This window comes from Lutra lutra, chromosome 13, assembly GCF_902655055.1.
Source record: "Lutra lutra chromosome 13, mLutLut1.2, whole genome shotgun sequence".
Classification (NCBI taxonomy): Eukaryota; Metazoa; Chordata; class Mammalia; order Carnivora; family Mustelidae; genus Lutra; species Lutra lutra.
The window spans coordinates 8,221,156-8,246,729 of NC_062290.1; the positions used below are offsets into that span (position 1 = coordinate 8,221,156).

At 44.0% G+C, this 25,574-nt stretch overlaps 1 long non-coding RNA gene across 1 annotated transcript in view; it reads left to right on the plus strand.

The window, feature by feature from the left end:
• The window catches only part of LOC125083150 (uncharacterized), a 112,891-nt gene that overhangs the window by 50,697 nt on the left and 36,620 nt on the right, over positions 1-25,574 (plus strand). Inside the window, exons 2-10 of the long non-coding RNA XR_007122184.1 lie at positions 2,784-2,924; positions 4,495-4,653; positions 5,288-5,383; positions 7,897-8,239; positions 9,162-9,251; positions 9,401-9,503; positions 12,040-12,172; positions 21,032-21,298; positions 23,996-24,078. This is a non-coding gene — a long non-coding RNA (uncharacterized LOC125083150). The remainder of the gene's footprint in view (positions 1-2,783; positions 2,925-4,494; positions 4,654-5,287; positions 5,384-7,896; positions 8,240-9,161; positions 9,252-9,400; positions 9,504-12,039; positions 12,173-21,031; positions 21,299-23,995; positions 24,079-25,574) is intronic.

Sequence of the window (25,574 nt, forward strand, 5' to 3'; positions counted from 1 at the left end):
CTAGTGATGCAAACACGCTCTGAGATGTGAGATGTGCTGTCAGGTTGGCTGTTCTGGTGGTAAGCAAGGGACAGGAGCAGAGGGCAGCCTTGAAGACCATTCAAGGGAGTAAGTTGCTCATTAGCCATTTGGTAGGACTAGCTAGGATAGGTCCCCTTTCCTTTCCCTTTGCATATGTATCTTTGAAACTGCGTGTACTTAATCAGAAGACACAACCTACCCTGCTGGACAAAGACCTTTCTTTGCTCTAGAACACAGAAGTAGTCGTCCTTTGGCAGGACACCTGGTGGCTTAGTCAGCAGAGCATGCGACTCTTAATCTCAGGGTTGTGAGTTCAAGCCCCATGTTGGGTGTGGAGCCCACTTAAAAAAAAAAAAAAGAAAGAAAAAAAAGGGGACACCTGGATGGCTCAGTGGGTTAAGCCTCTGCCTTTGGCTCAGGTCATGATCCCGGGGTCCTGGGATCGAGCCCCACATCGAGCTCTCAGTGGGGAGCCTGCTTCCCCCCCGTCTCTCTGCCTGCTTCTCTGCCTACTTGTGATCTCTCTGTCAAATAAATAAATAAAATCTTTTTTTTTTGAAGATTTTATTTATTTATTTGACAGAGATCGCAGGTAGGCAGAGAGGCAGGCAGAGAGAGGAAGGGAAGCAGGCTCCCTGCTGAGCAGAGAGCCCGATGTGGGGCTCGATCCCCGGACCCTGGGATCATGACCTGAGCCGAAGGCAGAGGCTTTAACCCGCTGAGCTACCCAGGCGCCCCAAATAAATAAAATCTTAAAAAAAAAAAAAGAAATGATTATACTTTGGGCTGGAATTTCTGCATGAGCATTCTATCCTAAGAGGAAGAAAAGGAAAGGAGCTTCCAAAGGCAGAAAGATTGTTACAGAAGCCCTCAGAGAGCCAGAAAGTGAAGTCCGTTTGTGGAAGTGATGCTGGATATTGATGGCTGAAGAGGAAGGTCGATGGTGCTCAGGGAATGAGAAGGTGGGAAGGGAATAAAAAAGAAAACACAGCCTCCTTGTCTGAGAGTAAGGGACACAGACATTCTGCTATTTCAAGGACCTGGTTTTCTGACCAAGATCCCCAGAGCTCACGGCTACACAGAAGGGCGAGTTACTTCTCGTAAATCTTTCTAGAGAATATCAGTTTTATTTTAGAAAGAATAGTCTGGCTGCAATGTTAAGAAAAACCTGAAATCCAGAAAATATGGAGTTATCTAAACAGCTACGTGGTGTGAGCTGTTTTCATGAAATGGAGTGCTCCGCAAAAGCTTTTTTGTTAAAATCCCATCAAAGAGGATTGCCTGAAATTAAACCCAGTGTTCTTTCCAAAGAGTTTTGCAAATACCATCCGTGCAGTAGGGAAGCACAGGAATTCTGATGAGAACACATTTTTCCAGGACTCCTAACCCCCTTCTCTTTCACTAGCGAGGTGGCCTCTTATTCATGCTTGTTGGATGGAACTGGTGAACCAAATACTTGAAACCAATTTGCTGGTTTGAGAACAGGTTATTGATTCCCCCAGCGGGTGTATACTGGGAAAATTGCATTGTTTAACTCTCCATGTGGATGATTCTCGTCTCATACTCCTTTAAGTCAGGCTGACTGAGTGAGGCACATGGATTCTTCTTGTTTTATTGAGGTCTTCAGAGGAGTTGAAAAAATGTCCAAGAGGTCTGACTGTTTGAGTTAAAAGACTGCATGTGCTTTTTGGAAACTCTGCTCAGTGAGGGATTTTTTTTTTTTTTTTCAAGAATGTGCATTATCTGGGGGGTGGACATTGGGAGAGAAATTTGCCTTGTATCTTGCCCAGTACCAAGAAGACAAGGGAGGTGATTGGCCAACAACCAAAATAAATAAATATATTTCTGGATCTTATTTAAAATGATCACTGCTTCAGCTAATGATGATTTATTGTTTTCAGAACTGCAAAGCCCAGTCAATGTATTATATGCATCGTATTAGCATTTATTGATTATATGACCTAAATTTGTGTTCTTGAAATAGAAGGAAGCTTCCTCCATCACTGATGGGAAGGAAGAACGGAGAGGATATGGTGTTGAGCACGCACGTACTCCCCGAATGATCTTGTGAATTGGTGTTATTTCACTCAATAATAAAAGCTCACTTGAATCATTGGTACTTAACTCTTCAGGTAAAAGTGAACAAAAACTCAATGCACGTCAGGTCAATATTTCTTCTGGGTTTTGTTTAAGAATTTGTATAAGGTAATGAAGCCACATGCTGCATTTAATTCCTTTAAATCCTAGAAATGTGGGTTCTCTCCCATTCCAAACCTTCCCCTTACACTCTTTCCCCAGACACATTATCAGCCCAGGGGAGGTTCACTTCAACAGGAGGTTAGCCATTTTGAACCAATCTGAGCAGCCTTTGTAGCGGGAGGAAATGATTTATTCTTCCCAATCACCATTAATAAGAAGACCGTTGTGAGCAAATCTGCGGATAAATCTACAGCCACGGGGGAGGATTTTAATTTGTGACAGGGAAAACTTCTCCCTGCTTAATGGGGAGAGACATCTCTGACCCTTACCTGAATGGGTTTATGGTGAGAGATAGGCCCTCTGGGTATTTATTGACGTGAAACCAGGAGCATTTCTGATACAGAGTTACGTTTCAGAAATAAAACTCCGAAGGTCCTCATTTGGGGTGGGCAGTTGGTGGAGAAAAGAATTAAGTTATATTTTATATTTTCCTCAAACATCTGCATTTTTGGCTTCAGTTTTTTGTTTTTTTTTTTTTAACTGACAAGTTATTTCTCCTTCAGGCCCCATGGTTGATATAGAAGACTGTCAAACGGACCAGAGAGAGAACTAAAACCGAAGAAAGGATCTCAATGAAGGCATGCCACGGGGATGCAAACTAGAAGTTTCAGAAACAAGACAAGAACCAAAGTGCACAGGGACAGGTAGCCGTGGGGGAAATACTGAATTCCCTGTGGTGATTACTGGCACAGAAAACTCATGAAGCACGTGGCCCCACGTTAAGGGTCTCGTGTTGTAATTGTTCAAAAAATACACAGCAGGCCCACCAGCCATACAATTAACATACATACATCGTTACATTTCTAAATCGTTGTATACTTTGGTGATTAGCAGCTTGGGGTTCCGTCTGCTGTGTTTACTGAGAAAAACCTCCGGAGGCTCAGCAGTAACTAAGACCGAGGCAGCTCTCTAGGTGTGAGATTCATCTTCTTTTGGAATTAGGGTCACCTTGGGATTCAACCTCTAGTCGAGAGCAGGTCACGTGGAAGCAAAATTCTTCTGAGACCCAAGTGCAGGAAGGAGGGTATGGAGTAGGTCTTTCCCTTTTTGCTCAAGGGATGGACCAAATTTAAAGGTGGTGATAAGAGCACTGACAGAATGTTATTTTTTATTTATTTTTTATTTTTTTAAAGATTTTATTTATTTGACAGAGATCAGAAGCAGGCAGAGAGGCAGGCAGAGGGGGAGGGGGAAGCAGGCTCCCCGCTGAGCAGAGAGCCCGATGCAGGGCTCGATCCCAGGACCCTGAGATCATGACCCGAGCCGAGGGCAGAGGCTTAACCCACTGAGCCACCCAGGCACCCCAGAATGTTATTTTTTAAATATTAACTGCTTTTTCCCCTCTGCAGTTCCTGTTGCCTCTGCCTTCTTCCCTCCCCATCGTACCCCAGCCCCATTTAGGCATCATTTACTCTATCAGGGAAAAAGGGAGTTTTACCAAAAAAAAAAAAAAAAAAAAAAAATAGGGCGGAAAAGGGCTTTTAATTTTCAAAAGCCACGACCCTAAAAGCACTTGACATAGTAATTATAAGATGGGCTGGAGCTAAGCTTCTAGCCTCTGGTAGGATGTGAAGCTTTGCAGGTATTCCGGTAGGGAGGTAGGGAGAGGTCTCGAGCCAGGGGGCAGGGCAGGAGATCTGAGCTGTCGGTGGGGAGGTGAGGAGGAGGGAAGGAAGATAGTGGAGAAGGAGAAAGCCCTTGGACAGGGATAGCCTCTCTCTTCTCTGGAAAGAGGCTTTGTGTCGAGCCCCTGGGAGAAAGCAGTAGGTACATCACTTTCCTGTGGGGCTCAAGGAGACTGCCAGCCCCCAGAAGAGAAATGGCTCAGTGCTGTCCAAGACACAGATAGTCTGAAGGAGTCTCTAGGACGTGAACGCGTCAGCCCAGCACGCAAGTCTTAGAATGAGTCCCCGGTGCTCACAAGTGCCACCGGTGTGGTAACAAAGAACACACCACCTTCCGCTGGCCTCTGAAGCAAGGGGAGACTGAGCCCTTAGCCTGTAGCTTCTGACTAACTCCAGATAGTGTCCAAAGCGCCAGGACTTGCAGGATACACAGGTGGTTCTAGAGACTTGGTTGGTGTGTTTGTGTGGACGGGGTGCAGGGAGAACCCACATGTTTGGGGTCAGAAGTGATTTGACTAAACCCATTTCAGACCTCTTGACTCCTTCCCTGTTTCTTCCAAGGTATAACTCTAATTGCTTCTGTTCCCAGGCTCCTTTCCAGACCTCTCCGTCCTTGGGTTCCTCCGGCACTTCCCACCCGGACCACAGCCCTTTATCAGAACCAGCTTCGGATCGCAAGTGGGGTTAAGCGTCAGCTGCTGCGTGTGAACCCGGAAGGGCTCCGTCTTGTGTCCTCACAGCACCTACCGTGAGTGTAGCCTCCCAGGCCTGGTCCAGGTGTGTTGGCGCCTGGGACATCATGGGGCTTCAGTACACACTTGTCAAACGAAATGTAAAATTCTAAAACAGAATTAGAGAGACACAAGACAGATTGGGTTGACGTGGCTTTGATCCCCTCACTGCCACCCCAACTTTTTTTTTTTTTCAAACCTTTTCAAACATGTAAAACAGCACAAGTCGCCGCATAATGACCCCCTAGCTCATATGATAGACTCGATTATATTCATACGTCTGTGTGTATTTAGGTATTTATGACCTATTTTTGATCTATCCATCTACCCATCCATCAGTTCCATATTATTTTTTCCTCACTGCCTTTCCAACACAACCAATGTCTGAGAGACCTTCGGCTTTGGAGTAGGATCTGACTTTGGCCCCTCTTTGTTGCGTGGCATTGGGGTGTTGCTTAACCTGACTCTGTTTCTGTCATAGGGGTGGACAGTGCAGCCTACTTCATAGGTTGTGGTGAGGAGTAAATGGGGTAATAAAGTGTGTTCAGTACATGGTAGCAAAAGCATAAGCATTAAGGACAGTGTGAATGTATATTCCAGCCGTCAGCACTGATCAGTAATGGTTGGCGCCTCTTGCATTCTTGCTTTTAGCCCTTGCTTTAGGCCCAGAAAGAAAAGAAATTCACAGGAGACACCGAGTCTCAGACTCTTTCTTGGATATAACCAAGAGGTCCCCAGATCTAAGAGGTGAGAGGGGATCTGGACTTTGGTGTGGAAACCGCATTCTGACACTGCAGAATTTAAAGACCGGAAATTAAAACTGTAGGATTAAAGGAAACTGGCACCATTTAAAGGCCATAGAGCTCAGAGTAAGAATCAACAGTGATTTACTTACCCTAGGCAAGATGGGGGATGGGGTCCTTAATGCTCACCTAAAATTCTGAAGAATACTGGCTAAAAAGGATGTGATTAAGGAGAGCAAATCAGGACTCTCCCTTACCCACTGAAACCTCTTCCGAGTCCTCTGGTGCACGGATTTGCACATTTTCTGAGGACAGACCCCCATTAGCACAGCCTTCCACTCTAAGGCTACAGACGATCCCCAAATCGCGGAACCAGCATCGTGTCCAAATCGTTTTGCTCCTGAAATGGTCCTGCAAAGTTGTGGCCAGAGAGTGGAGGGTGGGGCCAGCTCCCCTGTAGCCTCAGACCAGCGAGCATCTGGGACGGTTGGAAAGCTGGAGAAAGAAAATCTCGTCCGTTGTTTCCTGCCATGCTCTTGCCATGCCCATCCCATGCCCGGTCGTGGCCATATCCTTCCTATCCCTTGGTTTAATCACGTTGAGTACAGAACGGTGTGACCGTGATGGCTTGGATAAAACTGGGGCCCGCTCACAGGAATTGTTTTCTGCAGCACACTCAGAGTTGCACGTTTGCGTTTGTGTGTGTCAGGAGAATTGTCCCTGTGTGAACTGGAAAATGCCCAGTGTCGTCCTCCTCCTAAAGGGTTACAGCCTCTGTGACATAACACAACCACCCATGGAACTCCTTTAAAAATACAAGTGCCTGCTTTCCCTCAATGCTATCCCCATCCCTGAGAGTCTGAGTCCGTGGGTCTTGGGATGATAGTCCACTGGAATCTACAGTTAAAAAAATCTTCACAAAGTATTTTGCTTCACAGCCAGAGCTAAGAACTTCCTCTGTACGTCAAGTCACAGAGCTCTCCTTCATAACGACAGAGATGGGGATGCCTGGGTAGCTCAGTCAGTTGAGCCTCTGCCTTTGGCTCAGGTCGTGATCCCAGCATCCTGGGATCAAATCCCACATCAGGCTCCTTGCTCAGTGGGAAGCCTGCTTCTCCCTCTGCCTGTTCTGCCTGCAGTTCTCCCTGCTTCTGCTCTCTCTTTCTAACAAATAAATTTAAAAAAAAAATCTAAAAAAAAAAGATGAAGCATGCCTTCTTTTGTGAGGCAAAATCTGGGTTGACCCTCCCATTTCTGCTTTGGTCTTCCACCAGCTAGGAAAGCTAGCTGAAATGATTAGGAAGACTTCCAAAGTAGAAAAGTTGGGCATAAAGGAGAGATACGGACAGCCCAGGAGAGCTTTTGAGGAGACTCTTAAGTGGCATAAAGAAGAACTAGGAGAGGTTATCACTCAGCTACCCTAGAGCAGATAAAAGATATAACCGAGGCCAGAAGGGCACAGGCAGATTGAATCACTGTATTTTACGCTATAATACCCAGACTTCACATTCTAATATCCCAAGCATCTGTTGGCCAGGTGCCATTTGGGATTTTTGTTGTCATTTTCTATGCAGAACAGATTTTGTTATTCGTGGTGGCATTACTGGACAATGTCCCTTGGAGTTTCAGTCGGCAGACAATTTAAGGACTATTTGAAGAAAGAATCTAATCCTTATTGTTCTCTGAAAACCTACATCTGCTGCTTAGATCAGAAAAGTAAGAACATCAAACCTTCAGATTGAGTGTTACTTGTTCGGAAGAAAATTCTAGGAAAAAATAGTGGAACGTTTTTTAAAGAAATACTGCATTCTTGATGCTCTTGATGGCACAGACACAAATGATATGTGGAAAATGGGAACAACATGCCAATTTGGAGTTGAAAAGTGACCCAGAACAGTCAGATATGAAGGAGACTGGGGTATAATTGAATTGGTGGCATCTTCTCCTCTTCCTTAATGGCAGATAATAGTGAATCATCTTAAAACCACTGGTGTCTTCTATTCAGCGTAATAAGGTGTTTGTGTTGGTCTGTGTAAAGAATGCCAGATAGAATTCTCCTCTCCGTCATCTCCTGAAAAATGTATCTAAAACATAAAACTCCCAACGGGGGCCCAGGGAATCACAGATCGATGTGTGTCCAACTTCCATAAAATAAGTTCTCTCCGAAAAGAGAAAGAACCAGCACCATGTATTTACACAACACTAACTCTCCTAAAGAAAGTAGTTGGTGTCACTAAGAAGAAAGTCTTACTGTTTGAGTGCAGTTTTTTGGGAGAACTCTGTAGGTGTGTGAACCGGAAACTGATGGGCAGAGCCAGGTGTGCTCTCAAAAAGTCTTTCCTGTTGGAGGTACTGTGGCTATCTGGAGTAGAACCCCATAGGACCTGTAGCCCACGGGTCCCCTCTGTCTTCCACGTGCTGCCCTTACAGTCGCTCTCCTATAAACCTCGTATGCTCTTCTCCAGACTAACCATCTCTTTCTTCAAAGATTTACCTGTTTTTTAGTCTGTTTTTGAGGTGTCCCCATCCCGGAGCCTCTCCTCTGAAATACACTTCAGTATGTCCACATCCCTTCTCAGTAACGTAGATCCCAGGTAGCTGCTTCACGGCTGAGGACAGATGGCTGCATTAGTGACGTGTGGCACACATCACACCGTTGCCTTGAGTCAAGCTTGGGGCTGATCTTGGTCAAGCCTTTTCCACCAAGCCGCATCTCCCCTGTGTGGTGCTGCTGCTCATGGTTCTGTGGCGTTTCTTCCTGCTCAAGTTCACGATGTTAGGATTCGGCCCACTGTCAAGCACTTTGTCATCCGAAGGCATCCATGTTGCCATATCCCTTCCTACTTCCTGCTGTCAGAAGGTAGAGTCTTGCCTTTCTGTGTCGTTCTTCACGTTCTGATTCAAGACACGGCATAGGACAGTCTGGTGCGTGTCACCTCAGTTCAGTTTGGCCCCCGTTCACATCCTGGGAGTCATTGCACATCCCAAACTGCCCTGCCTCCTGCGTGATTAGATCTTGGGAGACCTCAGCAAATGCCTATCGAAACTTCATGCGTTTAATGTCGAGTCTGTTTTCTTACTCAATGCATCTACATCTTGGACTGGAAAAAAAAAAAAAAAAAAGACAGGGAAGAAAACAAAGTTAGATCTAATGTGACTTCTTAGTGAGTGCCCTTCTTTGGCCCCCATGGGGCCTTGGAAATGGAATGACTGACACAGACTAGGTCAGTGCTCAATGAATATTTATGGATCTGAGCATGATTTTTTATTGAAAAACAAGCGAAAGAGCTTGCTCATGGCTCTTGCTGTGAAGAAAAAAAAAAAAAAGCCCATTTCTCTACACCTGTCCAGGACATCTGCTTAGGGAAGTCCCACCCCCAGCTTAGGTCCACGCCGGAGTATGAATCGACTATTTGCTAATCGTGTAAATATTATTGCTGAAACGAAAACATGATTGAAGCCAGAGTGTGAATCGAATGTAAGAAGTGCCAGCTCTTTAATGTAAGCAATTAATTAGGCATCATCTTTACGTCTGGTGATAGGTCCCAGGGTGTTAATCAAATCAAATATCACCACAGCTGCTGAGACAACAGGCTTGTTCAGGAAGGATTCTTTGCACTGAAGGGGAGAGGGACGTGGCACCGAAATGACTTCCTGAGCCTTCAGGAGCTGAGGACCCCTCTGGGGGAATTGTGGGGCACGTGCGGACACTGTCTTGAGTCAGCTGATGTAGAAAGGGCTAGACAGAGCTGGGATCACCTCCTGGTTCTGCTTCCTTCCAGCCTTGGAAAAGCACAAGATCTACCTGAGCCTTTGTTTCTTCAACTGTAAAATGGAGGGGACAACCCCTACCTTATGGGGCTTTCGTGAAGGTAAGAGACTCTGCAGATGGCCCGCTGGGGCAATGCCCAGCCTGCAGGAAGGACTCAGCGATGGTGGTTGCGAGCATTTGAATGGGTTCCAAGCCCCACTGTGCTGCCTACATGTCTTCTTTGACCTTGGACATGCCCTTCACTTTCAGAGCTTGCACTTCTGTCTCTGAAAAGGCAGGATTGGACCAGAAGGCATCCCAGGGTGAAATGCCCATCATTCCATGACAGGATAGGAATTGAGACACTTTGGTGGTAAGTGGGACGAGACACGGGCAGACTCCCCTGATATGTGGGAGAGCTGCCTCACCACCAAGGGTGACACTTCCTAGAGCATTCATGTTCCTTATTCCAACCCCCCAGCCCCATCCCATCCCGCCTGCAGTGAGCCATCATCTTCTCTAGGCCTCACCACCACACCTGCCGGGCTGTCCTCGCAGGTAGGGGCTCACGATGGAGCACATCCGTGCGGTATACGGAGACGCTCGGCACCATGACAAGGGCACCTGGAAGTAAATTTTGGGAGGGAGGGCAGGCCTGTATCGAACTACTGGGAAATTTGAAATAACACTTCTTTTTCCTTGTTTTTCTTGTGGCAATTTAGTACATGGTGGATGAGGAGAGTGAGGAACACACAGAATGTTCAAACTACCGCCATTAGCGTGCTATGTATGTCCTTCCAGTCACTTCCATATAAAACGAAAATGACTGAACATTACCACCCTATCTCAGAGTATACTTTTCTCGGCACTTTTCCCTTTCTTCATCACGGCCGTTTTAACTTTTGCCGATTTCTGTTAATAGCGATCTTGGTTGTTTAGCAGAGGCCCCCGAAGTAAGATGCTTGCCTCTAAGGCGTCCGTACACAAAGCAGTCAGGGAACAGGGGGAAGATTTTAGAATTTCCATTTATATTTTTACCTCTTCTTTTTAAAATTGTGTGTGTGTGTGTGTGTTTATTTCATATCATGTAAAAATACGTCTGGAGGTAGACTCTCCCGAGCTGGGGTGGGGGTGCGGGGACACTGTTAGAGACTTAAAACTTTGTCACCTCCTGCCCTCCTTTTTTTTTTTTTTTAAGATTTTATTTATTCATTTACCAGAGAGAGAGGGAGAGCACAAGCAGGGAGAGAGGCAGGCAGAGGGAGAAGCAGACTCCCAGCAGGGAGCCTGACGTGGGACTCGGTCCCAGGATGCTGGGATCATGACCTGAGTCGAAGGCAGACACTTCACTAACTGAACCACCCAGGTGCCCCAACTTCCTGCCCTTCTACCTCAGATACGGGCCTTCATCCCCAGGCTGGCAGCCTCGTGTGTGCCTGCTGGCTGCTTCTGTCTGTGCTTTACGGTACATTCCAGGCAGAAATCAGAGGAAAGAATGAGGAGCAAAGGATTTTCTCCTAGTGAGACTTTGCTTCTCATTCAAGAAAGGGCATTTTCCTGCTCATGGATCAAAACAAAGAAAGTTGGCAAATGGAAAACTTTCAGGTTCTCAGCTTCTGTGCCAAAGGAAGTCAGGGACATAGGGAATTGGGGATTGTTGTGGGTCTAGATCATCTGTAGGGTCAACTGCAGGTCCTCCCTCCAGGAATACACATACATATGTACACACACACACACGCACGCTTACACACATATACACGCATGTGCACACACACACACACACACACAGCTTTGCCAGGTGATTTCAGGGGATGGTGGGAGACCTTCTCTGTAGGGTCAGCCTGGGACCAAATGGACGCTCTGCTCAGCCCAAAGCCAGGGAGCACGAGAGAAGCAGCAGGAAAAGGAGCTGGAAAAGAAAAGACAATGTGAACCTCTATGAACGGGAGCGGCAGACAGGGAAAGCAGAGTGGCTCTGGAGGTTATAAGCATCAGGCAGGACAGTAACAGTGAAAAAGAAATATAATGGCAAAGAGAAATACGAAGGAAAAAGCAATCCTACAATGGGGAACAGGTGAACAGTCCTTTAGGTGTCTGAAGATTAAGGACGTGCACTCCCCGCAGGACAGAAGTCAGCTCTCCAGTGCGGGTAGGGGTGGCGGAGGTGGTGGTGGAGGAGGAGGCCGTTTAGAAGTTGGGCCAAGTTCTAATAACTTCTGTAGAAACACAAGACGTGCATTAGGACTTCAAAGGAGTTCTGCAGAAAGTTTGGTAACTTGGAGATTTGAAGTCTGATATCTGGGAATATCCATCAGGATCAGCTCCGTTCTGTAGAATGCTGCCACGTGGTTAGCTGTTGCAAATCATTTCTAGTGCAGTTTACACGTTGGTAGGAACTGGTCACAGTGTTCGCATGAGACACGTTCCTGATAACATACAATTAAGCAGCACAGTATCCAGCAGTATCCCTGAAACGATTCTGTAGGACCAGTATCTTTGTACGTTGTAGGTTGCAGGAGCCAAAAGTTTTTGAGAACAGCTAGGTGGTTGAGCCACATGTATTTTCCTCTAAGAAACTTGGTACCAGGGGCTCCTGGGTGGCTCAGGGGGTTAAAGCCTCTGCCTTCGGCTCAAGTCATGATCCCAGGGTCCTGGGATCGAGCCCCACATTGGGCTCTCTGCTCAGTGGGGAACCTGCTTCCTGCCCCCCTCTCTGCCTGCCTCTCTGCCTACTTGTGATCTCAACCTCTCTGTCAAGTAAATAAATTTAATAAAAAGCCTTAAAAAAAAAAGAAACTTTTTTTTCCTACCAGAGAAGGATATTACTCTAGAAAATAAGTTAAAAAAAAAATAAGAAAGAAAAAAGAAATCTTGAAGATGAAGAATTCACTGATTTCCCCCTCCCCCAGAGGAAGAAATACCTGATTTCTGAAAACAGCTGATATCCTGAACAGTTTCCTGGAAATTACACCGCTGGTTAACTTTTATAAAGCATTCCAAGTGTTGATCAGCAAGTTCTGATGCTTCCAAGTGCCCAAAGAGGTAAACAATTTATTTATTTATTTATTTATTTATTCATTCATTCATTTATTTATTTATTTATTTTTAAAGATTTTATTTATTTATTTGACAGAGAGAGAGAGATCCCAAGCAGGCAGAGAGGCAGGCAGAGAGAGTGGGGGAAGCAGGCTCCCGCTGAGCAGAAAGCCCGATGTGGGGCTCGATCCTAGGACCCTGAGATCATGACCTGAGCTGAAGGCAGAGGCTTAATCCACTGAGCCACCCAGGCGCCCCAAACTATAGCTTTCTTGAGAAATTGGTGTTTATTTATTGGTTTGCTTCTTTAGATTCTTAGGCTCTAAAAGACAATTAAATCTGCTTAGTAAGTATCTTAAATAGGGGCCCTTGGGGAGCCCAGTCAGCTAAGCATCTGACCCTTGATCTCAGCTCAGGTCTTGATCTCAGGGTTGTGAGTTCAATCCCTGTGTTGGGCTCCATGCTGGGGTGGAGCCTACTTAGGAAAAAAATTTAAAAAGTATCTTAAATAAGAAAAAAAAAAATAAACATGAGAATCACTGAGCAAGAAAGGCAGAATACAGAGTATACAGAACTAGAAAAGATAAGGCAAAATCAGGTGTGAAGTTAATATCTAAAATTCACACCAAAAGATCCTGTAGATTTTCCAGAGCCATTCCAAGTGCTAAGAAGCAGCCCAGTTGTTCCCCATTCTGAGATCAGAGAGAGAATTCTCCCTTGGGCTCTCCTAAGGAGGGCCTTGTGTAATGAAACAGTAACCTAGAAAACTCATCATTACAGAAAGACTCATCCCAAAGCCAAGTTGAATACCTAAATGCTAATTTACTCTAACAGGGTTTGGGCTTCTTGGATTTCTGCCAGATAACTAGGTTTCAGTTCCGGGATCCTTGAGGAAATGTTCCTGTGAATGCAGTAAACCTTTGTGGCCTGCAGACATTTGGGCTTTTCCACTTGGTTATGAAACACAGGGCTATAAATTTCTGGTCATTATGGCATCTGCTAATGAAAGGACAAAAAAAAAAAGGGAAGTGTTCTTCTTCCAGATTCCACAAGCACCATTTTGCCTTTCTGCCCCTGAGAAGGGGGCAGGAGACGAAGCGAAAATGTTTTCCTCTATCTCTTCCTGAAGCAACTTTCGCAGCAATTAAATTTTTATTGACTAAAAACCAGACATAGTAGTTGCTATAGTGGCTACAGGAAGTTAAGTCTATTATGTGGAAACAGGTCCCACCAGCAGATTGAGGCGAACAAGAAGCAGTGCGTCATGGAAGGGCTTAGGGGCAGGCACCTTCAGAAAGAGTCCACCCTGAGAGGTGACCTCCACATGGACCTTTAGGGTGTGTGGGAGGGAGTGTGAGGGGTAGGGGAGCCCAAGACACAAGCTGGTGTTTGGTGCACGGTGCGTTTGGAGCAAGTATAGTTCATCAGATTCTTTGAAATAACCCCTGAGCACTGTCCGGTTGTATTGGATTTTATTTTTATCAAGTGAACTCTGCTTATTAATTCAGTTTTTAAGAGCCCGAGAGAGGGAGGGATGGAAGGTTGATGCCGAAATAGCGGTAATTACTACCTTTCCTGTACCCTGTATGTGACTTGGGAACTCATCTTGTCAATACCTAGAGACTCTTTCTTAACCTCTGAATGTAGGACTGACTGTAGGCTGGCTTGTGACTTCTTGTGCCCACAGAATGTGCTGGAAGCCATGATGTGCCATTTCTAAGCGCAGGTTCTCAAGAGGCTTTAAATACTTCTTTCTCTCACCTTCTGTTTCTGTCTGTCTGAACGTTGCACAGCCGTGATGGAAACACATCCAGGCCAACTTGTTCAATGATGAGAAACAAGGCCCGTTTACTCTTACTGCTCTGGCTGATTGTCGGACTATGCTAGCCCCGTTTTAGATCAGCCAGCACATTTGGCCCAAGCACCAGGGGAGCACAAGTGCTGGAGCAAGCCCAGGAGAGAGCAGCTGAGCCTCTCCCAGGGCAGCAGAAGTGCCCTGCTACCCTAGATGTGTGAGCAAAACCCCATGCCAATCGTCTGAAGTCTTTGAGTTTGGACATGGTTGTTAGGCAGCAATAGCTAACTGATACAGGATGGTTCCCTGCAACCATATTATAATTAATAGGAAAAAAATTTCCTATAGCCATAAATAAAAGAATACAAATGCAAATATTAAAAGAAAAACAATAACCACACCTTGACATTCTGGTTTGTGTTTTATGATCTTCTAAGCCAGTGAGCATGGACTCCCCTGAGAGCCAGAGTAGCTGTGAGGAAGTAGACAAACTGTAGTTCCTAGACTTGCAAAATGGAGCATCAGACCCTAGACAACTGGTTTTTAAAACACTCCCGCCTGGGATTCCCAGCATGACTGTGAGGAGACGGCCATATGTCTGTTTTAGGAATAAAGTCTCTGAAATTTAAGTCCCCATTTTCCCCATCTCCTTCTACTTTACATGACAGAGGGTTGTTTTCTCTTCAAATATCTTTAATTACTCTTAAATTGCATTGCACCTGCTCCTATGAATTCTCCAGCAGCTCCTTTCTTGGGGCAGTGTTTTGCACTCCGCTGGTTCATGTCTCATCGCCTCTCCTCAGGGAAAGGAAGCAGGGATGTGCACAGAAACACTTGTCACAAGCGAAGCAGGAAAACAGCAACTTTTAATTGGGTTCTACGGTGGTTTCTGTGGCCACTTCTGACCCCTGACATTTTCTTTTCTTTGAGTTTTGTCATCAGTTTTATTGTGAGCAGTTTGGTTGGGCTTCGTGTTTGCAGCAGGAAGGAGAGGCACAGGGAGACCGGCCCCTCTCTCCTGTGAAGCCCCAGCATCTGTTACACGGTGGCTGAGTCTCATTATTGCTGCCGCTGCTGGGCTGCCAGGTCTTTTGAGAGCAGGCGTGGAGGGCTCTGGGATTCACTAATGACTCCTGGAGAGGTGCCCGAGGAGGGTTACCATCTTGGGGAGGCCATTGTGAAAACGTGCCTGTCTGTGTCCTGCAGGAAATGAAGAATCCTTTCCTTTCAGCATGACTAAAGGAGGCAGTAACAGAAGTCTTAGGCCCTCTATACAAGAAAATTAGGTTTCAGTTTATAAAATACCTAGGAACTTTGGGGATCTTCACGCTCTTTCTCCTTTTCAGAAATTAAATAATTAGATCAGTGTGGTATGACGATGTTTGAGATGGGGCTGGCGTGCTGGTTTCAACGCGTACTTGGGTTTCCTGGCTCTGCCGTGAGAACTGTATGCTTCGTGGCCCGTTACTTTAGTTCTCAGAGACTTCAATTCCTACCTATGAAGTGAGAGTGATATTAAATTTGTCATAAATATTAACTTATTTAAATGTGTATAATGCCTAGCAAGCTTGGAGCATAAATGTAGTTGGTAAATGTAGTTCATTTGTCCTTCCTCTCTTCCCACCTTTCCTGAGTTTTAGCTTTTTGTTTATCTCCTTGTTTTCTTGCTTGTGTGTGTGTGTGTCTGTGTGTGTGTATAAATATAAATATATATGTGTGTGTGTGTGTAAACTTTTTTTTTCTTTGTAGAATGAAGGATGTGTTTTTGGAAAACAAGACATACAAAAATCTTGAAACTGTACTTTTTACCTAATAATCTCACTTATGTAAATGTGTACTGAGACAATGGACCCAATTTTTTTGAAGTACAAAGGTATATAGTCATAAAGAGATCCTATTTTTGCTTCAAAAATATGTCCTTCCTGGTCATTTTCCTGTTTACCGTATTCTTAAAAAAGGCACCGTCTTCACACTTTTTTTTTTTTAAATCATTTGTGCTATTCATTACTTATTCTCATTATTGTTTCCATGCAGTCAGTAAATTCCTATCCCTTCCCCAAATCATTAAAAAAGAGACCAGAACTAATTCCCCATGGGCTCAACATGAATCACTTCCTTCTAAAAAAAGATTATCAAATAGACCTATTTCTTTAGTCTAAGCAGCTAGTTTCCAGGAGAAGCAAAACTCTGGATTATAACCCATCTTACATGTTTATGCATCTATTGGGAGATATTTCATAATAATAAACTATGTCAGTTCCTCATAATATTTGGAATTAAATGGTCTAAAGTACACTAAGAAAACAGTCCAGAAAGTATTCAAAATAAAGAAAAGGGAATTCATCTTGACTAGTCACTTGCTGCTTGCTCATCCCAATGCTGGGGTTTTCCAAGGAATTGCTTTTATAAAAACAAACAAACAAACAAACAAACAACAAAAACCCCTGCTGGTAAGCATTTTAATCCCCCATTTCCTGAAAAGGAAATTCAGCTCCAGAATTTCAAAGGGCTTGCCTATAGACCAAGAATTTGAACAAAGCGTTGCTGGACTTTAAAATCCATGTTCTTCCTTCTATTCCCACCTGCCTCCAAGGCAGTTGATTCTTACATTGGCTATACATTGTACTCATTTGGAAAGCTTAAAAAAAAAAAAATACCCAACACAACACTGAAAAAGAACAAGATTGGAAGACTCATACTACCAAATTTCAAGACTCAAGTCATCAAGACTTCAGTAATCAAGACTGTGTTCATTGGTGAGACAGAAGACACACAGATCAGTGGAACAGAATAGAGAACCCAGAAAAGACCCAGACAAATACAGTCAACTGATCTTTGACAAAAGAGCAAAGGCAATGCAATGGAGAAAGCTTTTCAACAAGTGGTGCCAGAACAATCAGAGTTCTTACATAAAATAAAATTTTAAAAATGAACCTAGTCCTGGACCATACACTTCTACAAAAATGAACTCAAAATGAATCATAGATCTGAATGTAATATACAAAACACAAACTGTTAGACTAAGACATAGGAGAAAAGCTATGTGACCTTGAGTTTGAGGATGAGTTTGTAAGTATATGATACAAATCATGATTTATTAAAGAAAAATTGAGAATTCAGACATTGTTAAAATTAAAAACTTCTGTTGTCTAAACCCTGGAAAGAGAACCAAGGGACAAGCCACAGACTGGGAGAAAATATTTTCAAAACTCATATCCAATAAAGGTCTTATATTGAAAATATAAAAACAACTCCTAAAACTTAATAAGAAACAATCAGATTTTTGAATGAGCAAAAGATCTGAACAGACACTTCACCAAAATGCTTCACCAAAGAAGATATACAAATGGAAAATTGTGGCATGTAAAGAGATACTCAACAGCATTTGTCATTAGGGAATTACAAGTTAAAACAGTAATTGATGAAGTTTTAGAATATAGGTGAGGTTCAGTGGGGTGGAGGCTGGAGCTGGCGACCAAGAAAGAATTCTTGAGACATCTTTGGTGCAAAATGTTGGTTTATTAAAGCACAGGGACAGGACCTGTGGGCAGAAAGAGCTGCTGCCCCAGGGTTGTGAGGGGTGGTAAGTTCTGTGTGATGAGGTTGGGGAGGTAAGGTAAAGGAGGTTTCAATAGAACTTTCATATGCTTAAGAGGACCTTTAAGATATGGGATACCAATGACCTTGCCATTGTCAAGGTCTTTTTTTCCCTTCTTAGCAAGGTATTAACATTAAGATAGGTGGGAGATTCCTAAAGAATGTCACATATGTCCCTCCCAGGAGTGGGGGTGGGGGAAGTTTGCAGGGTGTCAGTGTTTGTCCTCAGCCAGCCTTCTGTTCCCTCATCAGTAATGAAATAACATTACACATCTATTATAGTGGCTAAAATTTAAAAACTGGCATCAGTTAGCTAAAGCTATGGAGCAACAAAATAGTCTCATTCATTGCTGGTAGGAATGCCAAATACTAGAGACACTTTGAAAGATACTTTGGTACTTTCTTATAAAGATAGGTGCAGTCTTACTATATCATTCAGTGATTGAACTACTACTACATATTTACTGTTTTGAAAACTTATATTCATACAAAAAAAAAACCCTACATAGGAATGTTTATAGCAACGATATTTATGATTTCCCAAACTAGAAGCAACCAAGAGGTCCTTCAATAGGTGTATAGATAAGTAAGCTCTGGTACACATCTATATAATGGGAGATATTAAGTTGTTAAGTGAAAGAACCCAGTATGAAAAGGCTATATATTTTATGACTCAGATTACATGACGTTCATGGAAAAGGCAAAACTATAGAAATGATAGAAAGATCAGTGGTTTCCAGGGGCTCAGGGGAAGGGTTGATTAAGTGAAGCACGGAAAATTATTTAAGACAGTAGAACTATTCTGTATGATAACTATAATGGTAAATATATTATGCATTTGTCAAAACCTATAGATCTTTACAGGACAAAGAGCAAACTTGATGCAAATTTTTTTTAAACATTTTATTTTATTCGACAGAGAGATCACAAGTAGGCAGAGAGGCAGGCAGAGAGAGTGGGGGAAGCAGGCTCCCTGCCATGCAGAGAGCCCCATGCAGGGCTTGATCTCAGGACCCTGAGATCATGACCTGAGCTGTAGGCAGAGGCTCAACCCACTGAGCCACCCAGGTGCCCCAAACTTGACACAGATTTTAAAAAGTTATTTAGTAGGTTGGGATCCCAGGATGAAATGCAGAAGTGTGACAAAACAATGTAACTGTATTGCAAATGTATTGAACAACCTTACTGAAGGTATGGAGGAGAAAATGTACTGACCTAAGTAACCTTGGAAATGAGTGGAGTCTGTAAGACTAGAGGCAGAAGGAACTGTACATAAGCGTGCTGTAGTTGATACACTGTTTCCCGTGAGGGTACAGGTTAATAATTCTGATACCACTATGCGTGCATACTGTAAGTCAACAGTTAAGTAAATGTGTAGACAATGGTGGGAGCCAAGTTTCTCACTGTTGGCGTGGGATGTTATAGAAAAGAAGAGAGCCTGGAAACATCCAAGTGATAATTGGATTAAAGTTGGAGATGTCAATATGGACTCATATTAGCATAATATAGATACAAATAGTTGCATACAGAAGTACTTACAGGTATGTGTATATGCATAGGTTAGTATTCACACACATAATTTCCTTGTTCTGTTGACAGAAAGAACCTAGAAGCAATGTCACCCCTGTAGCAATGAGCACACCTAGCACCCAGATCTTGGTTTCTAATATCCTTCTCCAACCAAAGGAACCAGAACTTGGATAAATGACTGATCCTAGGACTAGGGCAGGAAATACCTAAGATGAGCGTGGAGCATCTTATGAGGCCCAGAAGTAAGAAGGTGCTCAGAAAAACACCACCACTACCAAAAAGAGACACAGGGCCAACTAAAAGAACTCCTAATAGCCAGAACTGGAATGCTGAAATAGCACGAATAAATTAATAGTAGATTGAAACTCAAAGTAGAAAATAAATGTATCTATATGATATAAATAAATGGAGGAAAATAGACACATTTGCCGTATCAAAGAATTCTAAAAATTTCATGTAGATTCTAAGCCCCAAGGAAATGGAATATAACCCTGCATTCCTTAAGTGTGGGTTGCACAAGGTGACTTCCTTTGGAAGAGTCCAGTAAGATCAAAAGGATAAGAGACTAACATTGTCCTGGAGAAACCTGACAAACACTGTCTCAGCCAAATGATTAGGGTCCACTTCACTACTGACAAGTCATGTTAACATACGTGTCCTTGATCTGATGTGATAAGAATGGCTTCCTCTTATGGTCTTCTTCCCAAAAGCATGTAACCCCAGTCTGATCATGAGAAAAACATCAGACCAATCCCAACTGAGGGGCACACTACAAAATATGTGGCCAGTACTCCCCAAAGCCATTAATGTAATCAAAACCAAGGAAAGCCTATGAAACGCTTGCAGCCCAGAAGAGCCTCAGAAGACAGGAATCCTGGATACAGCAAGCAAATTGGGGAAAACTGAGGAAATATGAATAAAGTGTGGATTTTCATTAATAATATGTAGTAATATTAGCTCCTTAGGGATGCCTGGTCTGCTTAGTCGGTTAAGCATCCGACTCTTGACTTTGGCTCAGGTCATGATCTCTGGGTCGTGGGATCGAGCCCCGGGCCCCGTTGTGTGCTCAGCGGGACTCTGCTGGAGATTCTCTCTTCCTCTGCCTCTCATCCCACTCATGTGCACAATCTCTCTCTCTCTCTCTCTCCTTCTCTCTTTCTCAAATAAATCTTGAAAAAATATGAGCGTATTCATTGTAACAAATGTACCATACTCCTAGAAAATGTTCATAATAGGGGGAAAGGGGTGTGGTGTATATGGGAAATGTCTGTAGTCTCTCTGCAGTTTTTTCCATAAACCTCAAGCGCTTCTAAAATCAAACATTTATTTAAAAGAATTTGTAATGCCTGGTGCTACCCTCAGATTCTGATTTCCTCTGGGTTGTGGCCCAACCCCGAAGACCTTAGAGAGCCGCCTGGGTGATTCCCATGTGCTTCCTGCGAAGGACCCTAAAGGAAGGGCAGATGTTCCCTTCTCTTTTGTCTAATTACAATCAATGCTCCGACCTTGTCCTTGGTTAAACAGCAGCGTGACTTAAAGGTTTTGGTGGTTTGACTGCAGCAGTTCTCTAAACGTACGGCCAGAGCTACGGAATTTGGAAAGTGATATTTTTCATTAAATAAAAATTCTTCTCCAGGAGGCTTCAAGGACCGTAAGCAGCTGAGGAAAGAGTGAAGGGCAGACGGTACCAGGCCCGTCATCCGTCTAAATCCGTGCCCAGCGGGAGAGCCTTTCCTTTCCTGCTGCTCCGCTGGCCCTCGTGTACGTGGAAGTGACTCATCCCTGAGGTTTTAGGTGCAGCGGGTTTGGCTGTAAGCGGGTGGTAGGCGCATTCTCCAGGGTCTGCTTGAGACCCCTGACGTAAAAGCACCACGAGGTGGGGAGGGCCGGTTCAAGGCTCAGGAGCGGTGACCTGCAGCCAGCCTCGTGTTTTCCTCTTGCAGGAAATCCAGCAGCCAAGTTCCTGGGGGGTCCCATCTGATGCTGGAGGTAACCGGCTCCCCCAGTCAGGGACTTGACGCTCTTGACCTCGGCGCTCTTGCCCCCAGCACCCAGACCAGCCTCTGTGAAGAGACCGAGCCCGAGAGGCGACCTGTCCTCACGCACAGACAATCGTGGTGCCTATGGGACATAGCGAGGCTCTATTTTCTAGACTTGCTCTGTTTGCTGAAAACCCGAAGAAGCCAGTAAATTGTTTCCTGTGCCTGAAGGTATGAGGAAGAGTTATTCCCCCCATTGTTTTCTTTCTCAGAAGACAGAAATAGTCATTAGTAGAAATTTCTGCTTTTTAAAAAACCTGTAAATATTTATTTTTAATTTTTATAGTTGATTTTATTATTTATTATATTTTATACATGACCATATTAATGTATATTAATTATATATCAGATAATATAGATTATATATTAATATATAATTAACATTTAATCTTCTATAATACACTAATGATATAATTAATATATAATTAATTATGTAAATAAGTATATATGATTATTTTAATAAATAATTTTAAACCTGTAAAATATTAAGCAACCAGAAAATATTTATTGTTCTTACACATAGTTCCTACACCATGCTAGGCACTGAGGGGGACATTTGTAAAGCTGAAAATTAATTGTGGCCTTTTATTCTTTCATCTAAGTAATGCTTGAGTGTGTATTGAGTAACAGACATCTGGGCACTAGAGACTAAGAAAACTAAGATTGTTTTCCTTTCTTAAGTAGCATGTAGTTCCAAGAACTTATGGTCTAGGATGGGGGTTCCCAGTTGGAGGTGATTTGCTCCCCAGGGGACAGGGAAGAGTGTCTGGAAGACAGCTGGTTGGCACTGCTGGGATGGTTGGGAGGTGCTCCTGACATTGAAGGAGTAGAGACCAGGGATCCTAGGGAACATCTTCCAAAGCACAGGACAGCCTCCAACAACCCAGAATTATAGGCCCCAGAATGTCCCTAGTGCCAAGGTTGACAGTCCGTGCAAACCCAGTGGGCCCTTCCTTAAACCAGGAGCCCACTCTCCAGGTGTCAGTTAACAAAGCAAACAGTAAAGCCACCTTCTGCCCTCTCTTTGCCAGGAGGGGTTGGAACAGGGCGGGACCCCAGCTGAAGAGAGAGGAAAGGTTACCACCCTGCCATCCACGCAGGGTACGGTGGCACTGATCGGAGGGCAGTCAGCATTCTTCTTTTGGTTCCCAGAATGGTAACTAGGATATCCCAGGACAGAGGGCACGTCCAGTTAAATCAGGCTGCTCCACAGATGACCTGAGCCTTCTCCTTTTTATTAAGAGCAGCCGAGTCTCTAAGTCAGCCGCTGATACACAGGCATCTTAGCAAATACAGCAGATCTTTGAACAGCAGGGGTCGGAACTGCACGGGTTCACTTACATGTGGGTGTTTTTCAATAAATACAGTTAAGTACTGTGAATGTATTTTCTCTTCCTTCGGATTTTCTTAAGAGCATGCTCTTTTCTCTAGCTTTATTGTAAGAATGCAGTATACAAGATGTATGACATACAAAATGTGTGTTAATTGACTTTCTGTGATCACTAAGGCTCTGTTTACTAGTAGAGTTTTGGGAAACTCAGAAGTCGTTCAAGGATTTTTGACAGTGTGGAAGATCAGCCCTCCTAACTTCTGAGTTGGTCAAGGGTCGACTGTAATATTATTGAAAGTCAATGACACTTTTAAAATTTAAACATAGCATTTGCTCCTTGGTTGAAACTACTATAAAACTTTTGGTCTTGTCATATGTATTACTTTCAAGTTTAAATTTTACAAGTGGTCTTGCAACCATGCTGCTCGTTCTAGCCACTGGCCACATGTGGCTTTTTAAACTTAAATTAGTTGAGTTGAAAGAAAATTTAAAATTTATTCCACCACCACACCGGTCACACGCAAAGTGCTCACTAGCCGCACGTGCCTACTGACTGCTGAACTGGACAGCGTGAACATTTCTATCATCACAGAAAGTTCTATTGGACAACACCACCTTATAAGACTTTTCTAAGGATGCTTGCCAGCATGAGCAGTTATTGCTAGAACAGGCTTGTTTTCTAGCCGCTGAGACCCCACGACAAGCACTTTGCATCATCTCGTTATCCTTGTCTGTTGGAAAGACCTGTTTTGCTGGGAGGGACAGTCTTTTATCAGCCATGCAGTTCTGTGAAGGGTTTATGTCATGGATGTTGGGTAATATATCAGATGATTGAAACTGATTTTCCAGAAGGTATAACAGTGTAAAATTCAAGTAGATAACCTCTATAAGGCATTTCTGATCTAAGTCAAGTGTGCATTGTTAAATATTACTTCCATTAAGGTATGTCAATAGAGAATTAAGATATGTGACCCAAATAGATTTCTTTCTAGTAATTGAGTATGATAGAGAACTTGGTGCCCCGTGGATCTTAACTGGGGATAAGTCAGGAAGAAGGGAGGAGGAGGAACAGAAAGACTGGGGGGCTCCTGCACAATGCATGGGTTGTCCCCACGGAGGGTTTGTCAGCACGGTGGGGCAGGCGGGTGGGTACGGAAGGTCTTGCCCATGTCTATTTTGAAAATATTTCCCCCGTAAGTCCGCTGTACCCAGTCCAGGGGAGTATTGTTTAGAGATATTGAAAGAAAATGATTAATGTGCCTCTTTTCCACTGTATGATGGGGGCGGGTAACCTTAAAAAGACACCTGGGCTCCACCTCTAGGTAGAATTCCGTGCTCTTTGGGTGGGCCCAGATTTCACTGTCCCTCTTTCAGAAGACCCACTGGTTGTTTCCAGCAACCCCTCCCCCTAGGTCGCTTAGGATCAGCTGGTTTAGAACCACTGCCTCAGGCACTTCCTTCCAGTATCTGTGTCTGTCTCTGGCAAGCCTGCTCAGGCTGTCTATCACAATCCCTTCTTGGATGTATTTTCTTATCAGTGCCTGAAGTGATGATGCGGTGTGCTGCTGATCGAAGAGGTGTCACATGTCCCCGGGACACGGTGGCCAGAGAGGACACTCAGGTAAGGAAACTGAGGAGCCCAATTTTAGTTTGTGCTCAGGTTACAGGGTGGACTTTGAGAGGAAGGTGGGCCATGGGTGTCTGAGCAGGGCTAGAAATCCTCTCTAAGAGGCCCTCATCAAGCCCTTGGGCAACTGTTTAGGTTGAGATTTCAGTTTGGCCCTAGAGTTTGGGTCGTGTTTGTTAAGATCAAAAGGCTGTTCCTAACTGGAGAGACGCCTAGCCATCTATCAGATGGAGAGCCCACTCTGCTGATGGATAGAACGCTTCAACACCCTTATCCCAACCCTCGTTTAAACTGGAATTTCACACCATGTTGTCAGGGCATATTGGGCCTGAATAGACCTGTCTTTCACTTTTGTTTTTTCTGTTAATGCATTTAACATAGCTCTAGTCCATTCCACATTCTCTTTATCCTTGGTTTCAGATTTTCCTCTGGCAGAAATTCAGTTTTCCCTACGATATGTAAAATGCTGATCACTTGGGATTTTAAAAGCATAAGGTGGGACTCATATCATTGGGAAACTATCCAGAATATAAAGTCCTTTCGGTGGCATGTTGCACAACATATGAAAAAAGCAAAAAATGTTCTAGCATCCCCAGCAAATGTCCAACCCTAGCTTCCCGTGCCTCTGCAGGGCAGCAGAATATGTTGGTTGTGAAGGTAAAAAGAAGGTATGAAAACAAGGAGACTGAAACAGATTATAAATCAGTGGGTTTAGATCCATCTCTGAGAAGACTTTGTGAATGTTTCTCCAATGGGGTCTCCCAGGACTTGGGATGTCAGGGGTGTGAAATGCCCTAAGATTCTGGAGACCTGCCCGGGTTTGTCTTTCCTAGAGAACCCAAAAAAGGAGAAGGAGAATCTTAAAGCCATGTTTAGTTTTGGCTTAAAAAATTCAGTAATCCCAAGGAAGCGAGGAAGGAAGATCCCAAGGGAGCTTCCCAAGGGATCTTCCCAAGATCCCAAGATCCCCAAGATTCCCAAGATCCCAAGGGAGCTTCCCAAGGGATCTTCCCAAGGGAGTGAGGGAAGGCAAGGGGTCAGAGGGAGGGGAGGGGAGGGAAGACTGACTCTAGAACTGCTTGCTGGGACTGCGTCATTCATTAGCAAATATAACTATCTGTCATGCGCCAGACACTGTGGTAAGATGTAGCTATGGGACACGTTAAAACATATATTTGGTCTTTGTCCCCAGTCCTGGCTGGCACAGAGCTCCTAAAATCCTTGCGATTTTAAGAGTATTAAGAATATCTTTTGTACACTAATGAGGTGACTGAACACAGGTCCTCAGATCGCTTCAGGACAGGGTTGTTGACAAGGAACCAATCATGGGAGAGGGCTAGACCAATCAGCCTGGAGGAGAGAGGAGCCAGAGATGTAATTCCATCAGCAGCAGCCAGTGATTTAGTAAATGGTTTAGGAATGAAGCTTCCAGAATGCTCTGAAACAATGAGGCTAGTGGAGCTTTCAGGTTGGTCAAGACGTTGATGTGC